We start from the raw sequence: 16,235 nt of genomic DNA on the forward strand, positions 1-16,235 counted from the left end.
TCTCCTCGAGAAGAGCAACCGCAAGACACGTAATTGTCAGATTCACCAAGGTTGAAATGAAGGAAAAATTGTTGAGGGCAGCCAGAGAGAAAGGTCGGGTAATCCACAAAGGAAAGCCCATCAGCTAACAGCAGATCTCATTGCAGAAACACTACAAGCCAGAAGAGAGTGGGGGCCAATATTCAACTTTCTTAAAGAAAAGGATTTCAACCCAGAATCTCATATCCAGCCAAACTAAGCTTCATAAGTGAAGAAGAAATGAAATCCTTTACAGACAAGCAAATGTTGAGAGATTTTATCACCGCCAGGCCTGCCTGACAAGAGCTCCTGAAGGAAGAACTAAACATGGAAAGGAACCACTGGTACCAGGTACTGCGAAAACATACCCATTTTAAAGACCATTGATGCTATGAAGAAATTACATCAATTAATGGGCAAAATAACCAGCTAACATCATAATGGCAGGATTAAATTCAAACATAACAATATTAACTTTAAATGTAAATGGGCTAAATGCCCCAATTAAGAGACACAGACTGGCAAATTGGATAGAGAGTCAAGACCTATAGGTGTTCTGTATTCAGGAGACCCATCTCAGGTGCAAAGACTCACATAGGCTCAAAATCAAGGGATGGAGAAAGATCTACTAAGTAAATGAAAAAAAAATTGCAGGGGTTGCAATCCTAGTCTCTGATAAAACAGACTTTAAACCAACAAAGATCAAAAGAGACAAAGAAAGCCATTACATAATGGTAAAAGAGTCTATTCAACAGGAAGAGCTAACTATCCTAAATATATATGCACCCAGTACAGGAGCCCCCAGATTCATAAAGCAAGTACTTAGAGACCTACAATGAGACTTAGAATCCCACACAATAATAATGGGAGACTTAACACCCCACTGTCAATATTAGACAGATCAATGAGACAGAAGGTTAATAAGGATATCCAGGACTTGAAGTCAGCTCTGGACCAAGCATACCTAATAGACATCTAAAGAACTCTATACCTCAAATCAACAGAATATACATTCTCAGCACCACATCGCACTTATTGTAAAATTGACCACATAATTGGAAGTAAAATACTCCTCAGCAAATATGAAGGACAGAAATCACAAGAAACTGTCTCCCAGACCACAGTGCAATCAAATTAGAACTCAGGATTCATAAACTCACTCAAAATCGCACAACTATATGAAAACTGAACAACTTGCTCCTGAATGACTACTGGGTAAATAATGAAATGAAGGAAGAAATAAAGATGTTCTTTGAAACCAATGAGAACAAAGACACAATGTACCAGAATCTCTGGGACACATTTAAAGCAGTATGTAGATGGAAATTTATAGCACTAAATGCCCACAAGAGAAAGCAGAAAAGATCTAAAATCGACACCATAACACCACAATTAAAAGAACTAGAGAAACAAGAGCAAACAAATTCAAAGGCTAGCAGAAGGCAAGAAACAACTAAGATCAGAGCAGAACTGAAGGGGATGGAGACACAAAAAACCCTTGAAAAAAATCCATGAATCCAGGAGATTGTTTTTTGAAAAGATCCACAAAATAGATAGACCGCTAGCAAGACTAATAAAGAAGAAAAGAGAGAAGAATCAAATAGACACAATAAAAAATGATAAAGGGGATATCACCACTGATCCCACAGAAATACAAACTACCATCAGAGAATACTATAAACACCTCTATGCAAATAAACTAGAAAATCTAGAAGAAATGGATAAATTCCTGGACACATATACCCTCACAACACTAAATCAAGAAGAAGTTGAATCTCTGAATAGACCAATAACAGGTTATGAAATTGAGGCAATAATTAACAGCCTACCAACCAAAAAAAAAAAAAAAATTCTAGGACCAGATGGATTCACAGCCGAATTCTACCAGAGGTACACAGAAGAGCTGGTATCATTCCTTTTGAAATGATTCCAATTAAAAGAAAAAGAGGGTATCCTCCCTAACTCATTTTATGAGGCCAGCGTCATCCTGATACCAAAGCCTGGCAGAGACACAACAAAAAAAGAGAACTTTAGGCCAATATCCCTGATGAAATCAATGTGAAAATCAATACAATATTGGCAAACTGAATCCAGCAGCACATCAAAAAGCTTATCCACTACAATCAAGTTGGCGTCATCCCCGGGATGCAGGGCTGGTTCAACATGTGCAAATCAATAAACGTAATACATCACATAAACAGAAGCAATGACAAAAACCACATGATTATCTCAATAGATGCAGAAAAGGCCTTTGACAAAATTCAACAGCATTTCATGCTAAAAACTCTCAAGAAACTAGGTATTGATGGAACATATTTCAAAATAATAAGAGCTGTTGATGACAAACCCACAGCCAATATCATACTGAATGGGAAAAAACTGGAAGCATTCCCTTTGAAAACCAGCACAAGACAAGGATGCCCTTTCTCACCACTCCTATTCAACATAGTGTTCGAAGTTCTGGCTAGGGCAATCAGGCAAGAGAAAGAAATAAAGTGTATTCAATTAGGAAAAGAGGAAGTCAAATGGGCTCTGTTTGCAGATGACATGATTGTGTATTTAGAAAACCCCACCATCTCAGCCCAAAATCTCCTTAAGCTGATAAGCAACTTCAGCAAAGTCTCAGGATACAAAATCAATGTGCAAAAATCACAAGCATTCCTATACATCAATAATAGACAAACTGAGATCCAAATCATGAGTGAACACCCATTCGCAATTACTACAAAGAAAATAAAATGCCTAGGAATCCAACTTACAAGGGATGTAAAGGACCTTTTCAAGGAGAACTACGAACCATTGCTCAATGAAATAAAAGGGGACACAAACCAATGGAAGAACATTCCATGCTCATGGATAGGAAGAATCAATATTGTGAAAATGGCCATACTGCCCAAGGAAATTTATAGATTCAATGCTATCCCCATCATGCTACTACTGACTTTCTTCACAGAATTGGAAAAAACTACTTTAAAGTTCATATAGAACCAAAAAAGAGCCCACATAGCCAAGACAATCCTAAGCAAAAAGAACAAAGCTGGAGGCATCACACTACCTGACTTCAAACTATACTACAGGCCTACAGTAACAAAAACAGCATGGTACTGGTACCAAAACAGATATATAGAGTAATGGAATAGAACAAAGGCCTGAGGAATAACACTGCACATCTACAACCATTTGATTTTTGACAAACCTGACAAAAACAAGAAATGGGGAAAGGATTCCCTATTTAATAAATGGTGCTGGGAAAACTGGCTGGCCATATGTAGAAAGCTGAAACTGTATCCCTTTCTTACACCATACACAAAATTTAACTCAAAATGGATTAAAGACTTAAATGTAAGACCTAACACCATAAAAACTCTAGAAGAAAATCTAGGCAATACCATTCAGGACATAGGCATGGGCAAAGATTTCATGACTAAAACACTAAAAGCAATGGCAACAAAAGCCAAAATAGACAAATGGGATCTAATTAAACTAAACAGCTTCTGCACAGCAAAAGAAATTATCATCAGAGTGAACAGGCAACCTACAGAATGGGAGAAAATTCTTGCAATCTATCCATCTGAGAAAGGGCGAATATCCAGAATCTACAAAGAACTTAAACAAATTTACAAGAAAAAAACAAACAACCCCATCTAAAAGTGGGCAAAGGATATGAACAGATACTTCTCAAAAGACGACATTTATGCAGGAACAGACATATGAAAAAATGCTCATCATCACTGGTCATCAGAGAAATGTAAATTAAAGCCACAATGAGATACCATCTCATGCCAGTTAGAATGGCAATCATTAAAAAGTCAGGAAACAACAGATGCTGGAGAGGATGTGGAGAAGTAGGAACACTTACACTGTTGGTGGGAGTGTAAATTAGTTCAATCATTGTGGAAGACAGTGTGGCGATTCCTCAAGGATCTAGAACTAGAAATCCTTGATCCAGTGATCCCATTACTGGGTATATACTCAAAGGACTATAAATCATGCTACTATAAAGACACATGCACACACATGTCTATTGCAGCATTATTCACAATAGCGAAGACTTGGAATCAACCCAAATGTCCATCAATGATAGACTGGATTAAGAAAATGTGACACATATACACCATGGAACACTATGCATCCATAAAAAAGGATGAGTTCATGTCCTTTGCAGGGACATGGATGAAGCTGGAAACCATCTTTCTCAGCAAACTATCACAATGACAGAAAACCAAACACCACATGTTCTCACTCATAGGTGGGAGTTGAATAATGAGAACACATGGACACAGGGCAGAGAACATCACATGCCGGGGCATGTCAGGGGGTGGGGTGCTGGGGGAAAGATAGCATTAGGAGAAATACCTAATGTAAATGATGAGTTGATGGGTGCAGCAAACCAACATGGCACACGTATACCTATGTAACAAACCTGCACGTTGTGCACATGTACCTTAAAACTTAAAGTATAGTTTTTTTTAAAAAAAAGTTAGGGTATTATCCAACTTTTCCAACTATTCTTTTTGGCCAAGGCAAGATCTATTTGGAAAAATTTAAATTATTTATCTTGGCCAAGGCAAGATTTATTTCAAAAAATTTAAATTATTTATCTTATCATGTGTATGCTCTGAGTTTAGGGGAAGGAGATCCACATCATATGAGATTAAACATTTTTGAAATTCAAATATTTATTTAGGCATTCAAATACCTTCTGTGTGCCTAACCCTGTGTGGCTCACACTATAAAAAATGACATTTCAGAAAAGAAGCTGCAAATATATTTTCAGCCACTGCATCATGAGAACTAGAGTTTGGAAGAATAAAAGTGCTTCAGTAGTTCAGAAAATAATTTAAAACTGTGTTAGCTATAAGAGAGAATAAAAACTTCATGGAGGAAATGACATCTGAATTGGGTGGTAATGAATTCATAGAACTGGGTGGCAAGGAGTAAAGTGCTGAAGACGTTTTCAGTGGGCCATTTCACTGTGCTGCAGTATAATTTGTCTGGCCAAATTCACACCATACGTTGGGAGTTTATGAGCATGTGCTGTGCAGATTATCATATCCCCTTCTCTACCATCATAAACAAGGTGACAATTGACACCTCTGTTGGTTATATCAACTATCCTCCTGTATTTGGGTGTGTTGTACCTTTTTAAATCCTGGATTACCTGTTCTTGAACTTCTTACATGAAGTTCATGTATGCAGTAGAAAGCACACATGTAGTGTTTTGAGTCCAACTTCTTTCACGCAGCATAATGCTTCTGAGATTTATCCTTGTTGGGTATATCAGTAGTTAGTTTCTTTTTATTGCTGAGCTGCATTCCATTGTATGACTATATTGCAGTTTGTTTATCCATTATCCTGGTGATGGATACCTGGGCTGGTTCCAGTGGTGGCTATTAGGAATAAAGCTGCTGTGAATATTTGCATGTAGATCTTTGTGTAGTCATCATTTCATTTTACTCAGGTATACATTTAGGAGTGGAATTTCTGAATTCCACAATTGGGTGGTAAGTGAATGTTTAACTTTACAAGAAACTGCCAAATAATTTTCCAGGGTAGCTAAATTATTTTATACCTCAATATATGAGAAGTAACATGAAAACTTGGAGTTTTATTTTCCTTAGTTTTAGCCATTCTAGTGGGTTTTGTGGGTATCTCATTGTGGCTTAAAACTGTGTTTTAATGAGAATTTAACATTCAGTGTTTTTCAAGTGCTTATTGGCCATTTATGCATCTTTTTTTTGTGAGGTGTCCGTTCAGATCTTTTGCCTGTTTTTAAAATTGTGTTTATTAAAACATCATTAAGTTGTAGGTATTACTTATATATTCCGTGTGCAAGTATTTGGTCAGATATGTGTCTTGTAAACATACTCTTGCAGCCTGTGGCTCATCTTTCTTCTTTTAACTGTGTCTTTTGAAAGTTTTAAATTTTGATGACGTCTATTTTACTAATGTGTGTGTGTGTGGCTGGGAGGGGAGTGTTAGTGCTTGCTGTATTTTCCTTAAGAAATCTTTGCCTACCCCAAGGTTGCAAAGATGTTTGTCTATGATTTATTCTAGAAGCTTTACAGTTTTATGTTTAGGCCTATAATCCATCTCAAATTATTTTTTGTGCATGTTTGAGGTGTAAATTTCAGAGGTTCATTTTTTTCTCATATGAACATCTAGTTGTTCCAGCACCATCTAATTAAATGACTTTGTTCCAGTTTAATTCACCAAACTTATGTCAAGAAACAGAAAATTTTTGAAAGATTGCTGACAAAAAGAAATCAGGAGTTAAAAATTATACTTGACGTGCCTGAATAATTCTTTGTACCCATACAGAAAGCATACACAAGTGACTGTTAGTATTGTTTTTAAATACAGCCATCACATGTATGAACTTTTGACAGCAAGATCTATTGCCTGAATGAGCTAACAAAACTAATTATTTATATGGAAAAAGTGCTCTATCTGTAGTAGAATTATTTTTGAATAATAATAGTTATTATTATTGTTTTTAACTGCAAAATCGTAATTGTATATATTTATGGGGCACAATGTAATGTTTTAATATATGTATACAATGTGGAATCATCAAGTCTAGCTAACTAACATATCTATTACCTCAATCATTATTTTTGTGGTGAGACCTTTCAAATTTATTCTCTTACCTATTTTGAAATATATAATACATTATTATTGACTGTAGTCATTCTTCAGTTCAATAGATCTCAAAAATTTATTTCTCCTCTCTAACTAAAACTTTGTACCCTTTGATCAAGAACTCCTCATCCCTCTCTCCCCAGCCCCCAACAAACCCTGCCCACGCCAGCCTCTGGTAGCTACCACTCTACTCTCTGTTTCTATGAGTCAGGCTTTTTTTAGATTCCACATATAAGTGAGATGATGTGGTATTTATCTTTCTGTGCCTGGCTTATTTCATTTAGCACAATGTCTCCAGATTCATCCATGTTGTCACAAATGACAGAATTTCCTTCTTCTTTATGGCTGAATTGTAACCCATTTGTGTGTGTGTGTGTGTGTGTGTGTGTGTGTAGAGAGAGAGAGAGAAAGAGCATCTATACATATATAAAGTGTTATATATACACACACGTATGTATACATACACACTACATTTTTAATCCATTCATCCATTGATGGACACAGGTTGATTCTATATCTTGGCTACTGTGAATATACTGCAGTGAACATAGTAGTGCAGCTATCTCTTCAGCAAATTGATTCAATTTATATGGCTATACCCAGAAGTGTAATTGCTGGATCCTGCAGTAGAATTCTAACTTTTTTGAAATCTTGAAGCATTTATCTCTTTGACTAAGTGCCTTTGAAGTCAGATAAATCTTTTTGGAGGAGCGAAAGAGTGGTAACTGGAAACCTTTAGTGAACCCCTTTTTTTTTTTTCGAGACAGAGTCTTGCTCTGTCACTCAGGCTGGAGCGCAATGGTGCGATCTCGACTCACTGCAACCTCTGCCTCCTGGGTTCAAGCGATTCTTCTGCCTCAGCTTCCTGAGTAGCTGGGTTTACAGGCACGCACCACCATGCCCGGCTAATTTTTTGTATTTTTAGTAGAGACGGGGTTTCACCATGTTGGCCAGGCTGGTCTCAAATTCCTGACTTTATTAGCTGTCCGCTTCAGCCTCCCAAAGTGCTGGGATTACAGGCATAAACCACTGCGCCCAGCCTAGTGAACCTTTTAAACTATACAAAGATAAAGCCAAAATCTCTTCTAGATTGGAGTGTTTTAAGGACTCCAAGGAATTAAACTGCAAATGATAATACATTGTTGGCTGGGGCAGGCTTCAGACTAGGGCAAGGAGGGAAAACTAGAGTTTTCCAGTCTCTGGTACTCAGATGAGATAGGGGTTTGTGTTCTGGGTAGGCAGGAATTTGGAAGAAGGTATAACACGAGGTAGAAGGCAGAGGTCAAGAGCAAGGCAGGTAAGCTGCATCTTAGCAACACATCAAGAAATAGAGAGGTCCGAACATCCTTGGGAAAGGTGTGGCTTATGAACTTGTGAAGCAGTCGTATCCACTGGCTGCTTTTTTTGCATGTGTTTCCATTCCATGAACCCCAAGTCTTTGGTAAAGTTATAACCAGGTCCCGCTTTAGGAAAATGAGAAGCTGTGTTTCAACTTGGAGTAAAATTGAAAAAGTAGGGGGCAATAACCTCAAACAGGCACCCTACGAAAAGCCTAAAGAACAAATTGAAAAACTTGGCAGGTAGAATACAAACCACTTTTAGTTTAGATGTAGCATTGTAATTTGTCTTATCTAAAGCACCGTGTATTTGTTGTTAGACTTTATGTGTATTCAAGAAGAAAATTCCAATCCAGAGAAGGATCAGTTGATGAGACAAAGAGTAGGAGCACATACACAATTTAGCTCTTTTGTTTTAAACCAGTTTGAAAGGTAAAAGGTGAATGTACACATGACAGCTATAGCATAAAAGCTGTTTTCATGGAATGAATTTGGAATTGTCTGACACATAAGGCCATCTGAGTGCTTCTGGAACTCTAGTGTTCATCCAAATAACCTGATGATTTTGTTAAAATGTAGATTCTAATTTGGTAGAACTCATGTGAGACTTGAGAGGCTACATTTCTAACAAGTGTAGAGCAGCAATTCTCAAAGTGTGATCAACAGACCAGCAGAGTCAGTAGCGTCTGGAAACAGGTTAGAATGTAAATTATCAGGCCATGGTTTGGAATGCAAATTCTCAGACCTCACTTCAAAAATTCTGCATTAAAAACTCTGAAGGAGAAGCCCAGAAATCTGTGGCTTAACAAGCCCTATAGGTCATTCTGATGGAAGGGAAATGGAGACAGTAAATGTGGATAACTCAAGTTTGGCTCTAAAGAGGTGGGGAGAAAAGTAGCAGTAGCTAAAAGAGGAATTAGAATTGAAGATTTTCCTCTCTTAGATTGTCCCTGACCCCCATGTTTAACTACTAATTAGAAGTAATGGGTACAGAGAAGATTTGAAGATGTGGGAAAGATAGAAGCAGGTGAGAAGGATACAGAGGATAGATGAAGGTTGTATTATTTATGTATTGCTACATAAGAAATTACACAAAAATGTAGCTGCATGAAACAGCAAACATTTATTATTCTCAACAGTTCTCATGGGTTAGAAACCAGGGTTTAGTTTCACTGGGTGCATCTGGCTCAAGGGCTCTCAAGAGGTTGCCATCAGGCTACTTGCTTGGGTTGTGGTCTAATCTGTCGAGACTCACATAGTGGGAGGACCTGCTTCTGAGTTTGCTCACATGGTTGTTGTCAGCATTCAGTGCGTCACAGACTGTTGAGTAGTTCCTTGCTGGCTGTCAGCCAGATGCCTCCCTTGGCACACGAAACTCTCTGTAGGACAACTCACAATATAGCTAGCTTCTTCCAGGGTGCATGAGAGAGTGAGAGAGACCTAGAGGATGCCCAATACAGGAGTCACAATCTTGATAACTTAACTTTGGAAGTGACATTCTATCACTTTTCTGTATTCTATTTATTAAGAGCAAGTCACCATGTCCAACCTTCTTCAAGAGGAGGGGATTACACAAGGGCATGAAGAACTAAGAAGTGGGGAACGCTGGGAACCATCATCTTCCAGGTGTCTACCACAGAGAGGTAAGTTTTAAACAGAACAGGGAGACTTCTATGGTAATGGAAAGAAAGGGGGAAGAGTTGGGTCTGGATTAGAGTAGCTTTGTGTAATTGTGGTAGGAATGGAAGGAATACCTTTCAGATGGGTTCTATTTTCTATGCAAAGACAGTCTTTCTAAGAGTGAATAGAGAATTGAAGCAACTGGAGTTTTGATAGTGAAAAAGTGGCAAGGGGTGTGAAAATAATAGGGAAGGTTTGAAAAATTATTGTTGAGAAGAGAAAGAGGTGAGTTGGGAAACAGAGGATGATTGACAGGGAGTGTTGTGGGCCCAGGTGAAGTGAGTATCCATAAGTTTATAGTGAAAGAAATCTGCTCCACAGGGTGATTTTTTTTTTCTCCCGAAGCACTTAGTTAATAGATAAAAGGAGGTTTTCCATGGCTACTTTCTAATGGCTGCCCACTTTCCCTTAGGGGGACATGGAAAGCGTGAAAAATTGCTGAGGCTGATTCCAAAATTCATGGAACCATAAAATTTAACAACGTAGCTGCTGGTTTTGGAATCTAAAAAAGGAACCTGTCACACAGAGAGCTTCATTTGCTACAAAGTTCACAGAAAATTAGGTTAGCACAAAATAGGCCAGGATGCTAAGTTCCATGCATAAAGTTTTCTATTTAGCTGCCCTCACTAGAGTTCACGTTTGCCAAAGAAATCAAACCCATCAACCACAGGAAAGCACTAGAAGTTTTTCATTGGTTATTGTGGAAAAGATTATCGTATGAAAATTCCCAAAATAAAATTTTCAGAAATAGGTCCACCTGTTTATTCTACCTTCTGACTAAAACCTAATGAAAACTCCACTTTGATGCTTTTATTTCCTGTACATAAAATTTCTCCCTACCTCCAAAAGAATGAGACAGCTTCCCCAGACTGGAGGGAGACCTAGCTAGTACAGTGGATAGGTGGTAGTGTTTTGTTGTTGGCTGTCCACCAAGTGAGCTAATCACTGTCTGGATGACCACTTGCCCACTGCAGTGAAGGGAGGGGCTTAACAAGTACTCACATATCCAGTACTATCTTCCATTCTTCTGTGTATATGCTGTTGGATCAGGAGGGTAAAGCTATTTAGGCACTGTAACCTGACTTCACTGAGACTTGCCTATTTAAAGGGCATCCAAAGACTGGAACATTATAAGTTCTTCTAAAGCAAAAGCAGATATAATTTTGCTGCTCCCAAGACAGCTCAAAACCAAGGCACAGACGTGGAGAAGATAGGCAGTTGCATTTCTCCTTAGCTGAGATTTTTCTCAGAGAGGAGGTTCTGAAGGACAGAGAAATAAGTAAGTTTAGGAGTTTAGGATTAACAAGGAAGAGCAGCTGACGCATTGGCCATAATAGGATGACATGAAAGCAGGAGAAGCCAAACAACGTGAAGACAGCAGAATTGTCAATGGGGGGACTGGGGTCGCAGACCAGAGGTGTTGAGAGTGCCTGGTGCGCTGAGCTAGAAAGGGAGGCAGGTGTGGTCATAAAATAGGGTTTGAATTTAGGATCTCTGGAAATTTTACAGTGTCATCATGATTTGTGGGCAAAACTCACTTTGCCTACTAACTGTTATGAATTACATGATTCATACCGTAGGGGAGAATGCTTTCCAGATTCCCATGCTTTTACAAACATTTAATTCCTTACGCTTCTGTAGAAGGGAGACTCCTACCTAGATCTTGCAAGAGGAACAGAGCAGCAAAAATAGGCCTGGGTAATCACTAGATAAGACAACCAAGAAAGCTTAAGTTACATAACATGTGAAAATCCCTCCTGACACAAGATTGCCCTTCAAGCAACATATCCCTTCCAAATATTTTTTCCTTATAAAAGGAAACTTTTTCATTGTAAAAAAATTCAAAAAAATTAATTCATCCATTAATCCATTCATTCAGCAACATACAGAGCCTTGGTGACTTAGTTGGAGTCACAGGGGTACAATAATAAGACAGATAAGGTCCCTCCTCTGAGTAGTGGACCCCACTTCATAGTGAGGGCCATTGCTAAGGAAAAGCATAATTTTAGTTAATGAAGACAAGATGAACAGGGCAATAAGAGGGTGAAAGACTGCTGGGTGGGGTGGGGAACGGAGACACATTAGATGGGGTCTTCAGAGAAAGATCTCTTTGAGGAGGTAATGCTTGAACTCAGATCTGAATAATGAGATCTGGGGAACAGCATCTCAAGTGACTAACGATGACTGCCAAATCCTTACAATAGGAGAGACCTTAGCCTATGCTAGGAACCTACCAAAGTCCAGTGGGGCTGGAGCTCAATGAGCCAAGCAAAGAGCTATCTGAGATGCAGTTAGAGCAGCCAACACAGACAGGAGCATGAAGGGCCTTGTAGACAGTGGGAAGGATTTGCACTTTATTCTAGGTGCAGTGAAAAGCCTCGTTGGGATTTTAGCCAAAGGCTGCACATTTTTAAAAGATTTGGGTTTTTAAATGATGACTTTGGGAATGGAAGAAGTGTAAAAAGTGTAAGGAAATGTAAAAAGAAAACAAAATCTATGACTGTGTTTCCAAAATTGTAATTCTAATGTAGGTAGAATTTTGTGTATACTTTTTATATTCTATATTATGAGATATAACCATATCATTAAAAGTCATTCAAAGTAATTTTTTTAATGAACATGCCAAAAGTCTTCATTTTTTTCTCTCTCTTCTTATTCAGGTAAGAGGAAAAGTCTTGTTTGTGTCTTACCCTGGCCTGTTTCACCTTTCCCCTGTTGTGGAGCTATCAACTTATTTCCACTTTCACGTGTTTTTTGTTTTGTTTTGTTTTGTTGTTGTTGGAGTTTTGCTCTGGTTGCCCAGGCTGGAGTGCAGTGGTGCGATCTTGGCTCACTGCATCCTCTGCCTCCCAGGTTCAAGCGATTCTCCTGCCTCAACCTCCTGAGTAGCTGGGATTGCAGGCATGCACCACTATGCCTGGCTAATTTTTAGTAGAGGCAGGGTTTCACCATGTTGGCCAGGCTGGTCTCGAACTCCTGACCTCAGGGGATCCACCCATCTCAGCCTCCCAAAGTGCTGGGATTACAGGCATGAGCCACCGTGCCTGACCCTTGCCTGTTTTAACTATGACAGCCATAGTTGTATTTTATTTAATATTTGATGACATTTCCCACCTCATTATAATCCATTCCTAGATGTGGAATGGAGCAACAGGGTCAAAAATATATGAGTACTGGATTGTACTATTGTCAGTTCGGTTGGGTCTGGAATTTCCCAGAATTTCTTTCCCAACAGGCTAGGAGGCAGAGTTGGCCAAAGGAGGAACTCATGTGTGGTTTGAACAGTGGAAGTTAGGCAGTGGCTTCCTTTTCTCTTTGAAGGTCTTTGTTGTCAGTACACGAAAAGTTCCGGGTAGTCCTTGCTCTTCTCTTGGTGCCTAGCCCTTCTTCCTATCCCTGGCCCTGCTGATGGACAGTGGCCCCAGACCTGCCATCAGATGCCTGGCTGCAGATCTCTAGAGGCAATAGATTCCCAAAGACCCCCTACAAATCCCCTCACTGTCCATGCCAGTATCTCAGATTGTTTCCTTAAACACTGGTTCTCCTCCCACCCCAGTGGTTGAGGATTGGTTAATGATTCTTTTTCTGATTCTCAAACTTTCCCTTATCTAGGCTTTCACTTCCCCAGCTTTTCCCACAATTGTGTAAGGTCTATTCATACAATTCATCTTTTATTCTATAATCTTTGTAGTAGTCCTTGTTTTCTGACTAATACATCAATATGAGTATTTTGATGGTTCTTATCACATATTGCCAGATTACAATATACCCTCTCAACAGTATTTACATTGTAAACCACTTTCAATTTTATGGTAGAAAAGTTTATATCAAGTTTTAATTTATGTTTATTTTATTACTAATGAAGCTGAACTTTTTTGTGTGTATGATACATGTTTTGGTTTTTGTTTTAAGAAAGGTTCTCCCTCTGTTGCCCAGGCTGGAGTACAATGGTGCAATCTCAGCTCACTGCAACCTCCACATCCCAGGACCAAGTGATCCTCCTGCCTCAGCTGCCCGAGTAGCTGGGACTACAGGTGTGTGCTACCACACACTGCTAATTTTTGTATTGTTTGTAGAGGCAGGGTTTCGCCATGTTGCCCAGGCTGGTCTCAAACTTCTGAGCTCAAGCAATCTGCCTGCCTCAGCCTCACAAAGTGCTGGGATTACAGGCATGAGCCATTGCACCCAGACCTGTGATACTTATGATACTTTCCTTTATCTTTTCTATTGGGAACAATTACCATATGATTACCATATTTATTAAGATTTTTGAAAAATTCGAGAAAACTTTGTAGCAACTTTATTCAGATTTTCACCTTTTTGTCCATCTTTTGTCTTTTTTTTTTTTTTTTTTTTTTTTTTTGAGACAGAGTCTCCCTCTGTCATCCAGGCTGGAGTGCAGTGGCGCCATCTTGGCTCACTGCAAGCTCCACCTCCCGGGTTCACGCCATTCTCCTGCCTCAGCCTCCTGAGTAGCTGGGACTACAGGTGCCCCCCACCATGCCTGGATAATTTTTTGTATTTTTAGTACAGACAGGGTTTCACCATGTTAGCCAGGATGGTCTCCATCTCCTGACCTCATGATCCGCCCGCCTCAGCCTCCCAAAGTGCTGGGATTACAGGCGTGAGCCACCGTGCCCAGCCTGTCCATCTTTTTTCTTGTTGGCAGTTCCTGGCTAAATTTCTTAATCTGTTGTAAGGTTGTTCGGTTTTGTTGTTTATTTTAGTTATTTATTTTTAGTTGTAATTTGGTCAGTTTATAAATGAGTAGATAGAAGGTGGAACAGTTAGGGCTTGAGGATTGTAAACAATGGAAACCAAATCTGCTGAATCTAAGGAAAATGGAATTATGTAGGAACTGGTGGAATTTATGCAAATCTTTGGAGACTTAGGCATATACTCAACAAGCAGAGTACCAGTTCTGGAATGAGTAAATCCTACCAATGTCAGGTTCTTTTTCACATTATTTAAGATGTAAATTCCCAGGAGTGAACTTTAAATTGATCTAGCCTATACCAGGTGCCAGCCCTCTAACTCCATCTGGTTGTTGAGTGGAAGGTTCTGGTGGAAGGAGCCTCCAGAGGCCTCTTTCTCATCCATAGCAGAAATGAAGGCACCTGAATTCACCATTTTACCAATAGTATTTCCAAGCAGAAGAAGTAATTTCCCAAAGGAAATTCGGATACTGTTAAGAAGAGGGAATGAATGTTGGGTGGTCCAAACATTTGTAAGTCTAATTTGTAGCAGTTTCAGGTGAATTTTCACTGGTTCATTGATTGCAGAGTGAACTAATTTTGGAATTTCTTTTTTTAAAAAACTACAATATTTATGAACCATCATTTAGAAATTTATCTAGAAAATATATAAAATAAATGAATTTCCAGTCTTTAGAAAAGCTCCCTTTTAAACTTTTATGAGTTTATCTGAGCTTTATGGCTTTCATAACCACTAGTAGATCAATACTTTTGACTGGGATACTTTGCATATATTTATTACACTATATAGGAAAACCTTATTGCTAGAAAACTGTGCAGTCCTTGTGGTAGCAATTTCTAATATGTGTACAGCCTCTTCTATGAACACTATTTCTCTAAAAGTACATTTTACTCAAAAATATAAGAGATTAACAGGTTTGGCAAACCCTATTAATAACTTTCAGCATCTTTTACACATCATTTCCTTTTTTCATACATTCCTTCTTTTGTGGTTACACAGTTACAATATCAACGTATACTATTAAGCAACTGTGGAGCTGACTTCTTTCCTAGTTGCAATTATGGCAATTATTTTTCCATAAGAATAAGCAGTAGGACCCAGTTTTCTGAACTGTTGGTTGAAACCAAGTACTTGCTTTGCAGGCAAGGGGGCATTATAAATAGAAAAGTCACTTTGAAAAGAAATTGAAATCTGAATTTATAAACAATTTAAGATTTTTTAAAAGCAATAAAAAAGTACTGCTATAACATGAGGCATTAGGATCAGGATCTTAAAAACTTTAGGGAATGAGGCAGCTCCTTTCTTACTTGCTCTCTCTCTAGTCTCTGGTTTCCATTTTTCTGTACATCTCCATCTTTTTCCATCGCTTTTTCTACTCCAGCTTTGTTGCTTCTGAAAATAGTGTACTCTGTCTCACTTACTATATAGCAAATAAAAACATTGCCTGTTATGGTCTCTGTCCCCACTAATTGTCCACTAATATCCATTTGCCCTTTTATCCATAGTAAATTTTGATTTACCTAGGCCCATGACTACTTAGCTAAATACTACATTTTTCAGTCTTCCTGGCAGCCAGCTGTACGTGTATGACTCTCTTTTGACCAAAGTAATGTGAACAGAAATAATAGGTGGGACTTCCAGGCCATGCCCTTGAAAGGAACGGGCATTTTCCTTTCCTCCTTCCTGCTGATTGTGACGTGGAGGAGATGGTGAGAGCCAGAGAAGCTACCCTGGACCCAGAAAGGAAGCCGGTCGTGGGCTGGCACAGCTGTCCTGCAGGCCTGGGTTGTCCACCTTGGGACTCTCATGTGGGAATGAAGCTTCCACCTATTCTACTCTGTG

The sequence above is a fragment of the Piliocolobus tephrosceles genome, chromosome 8 (assembly GCF_002776525.5).
Source record: "Piliocolobus tephrosceles isolate RC106 chromosome 8, ASM277652v3, whole genome shotgun sequence".
In the NCBI taxonomy this organism is placed as follows: domain Eukaryota; kingdom Metazoa; phylum Chordata; class Mammalia; order Primates; family Cercopithecidae; genus Piliocolobus; species Piliocolobus tephrosceles.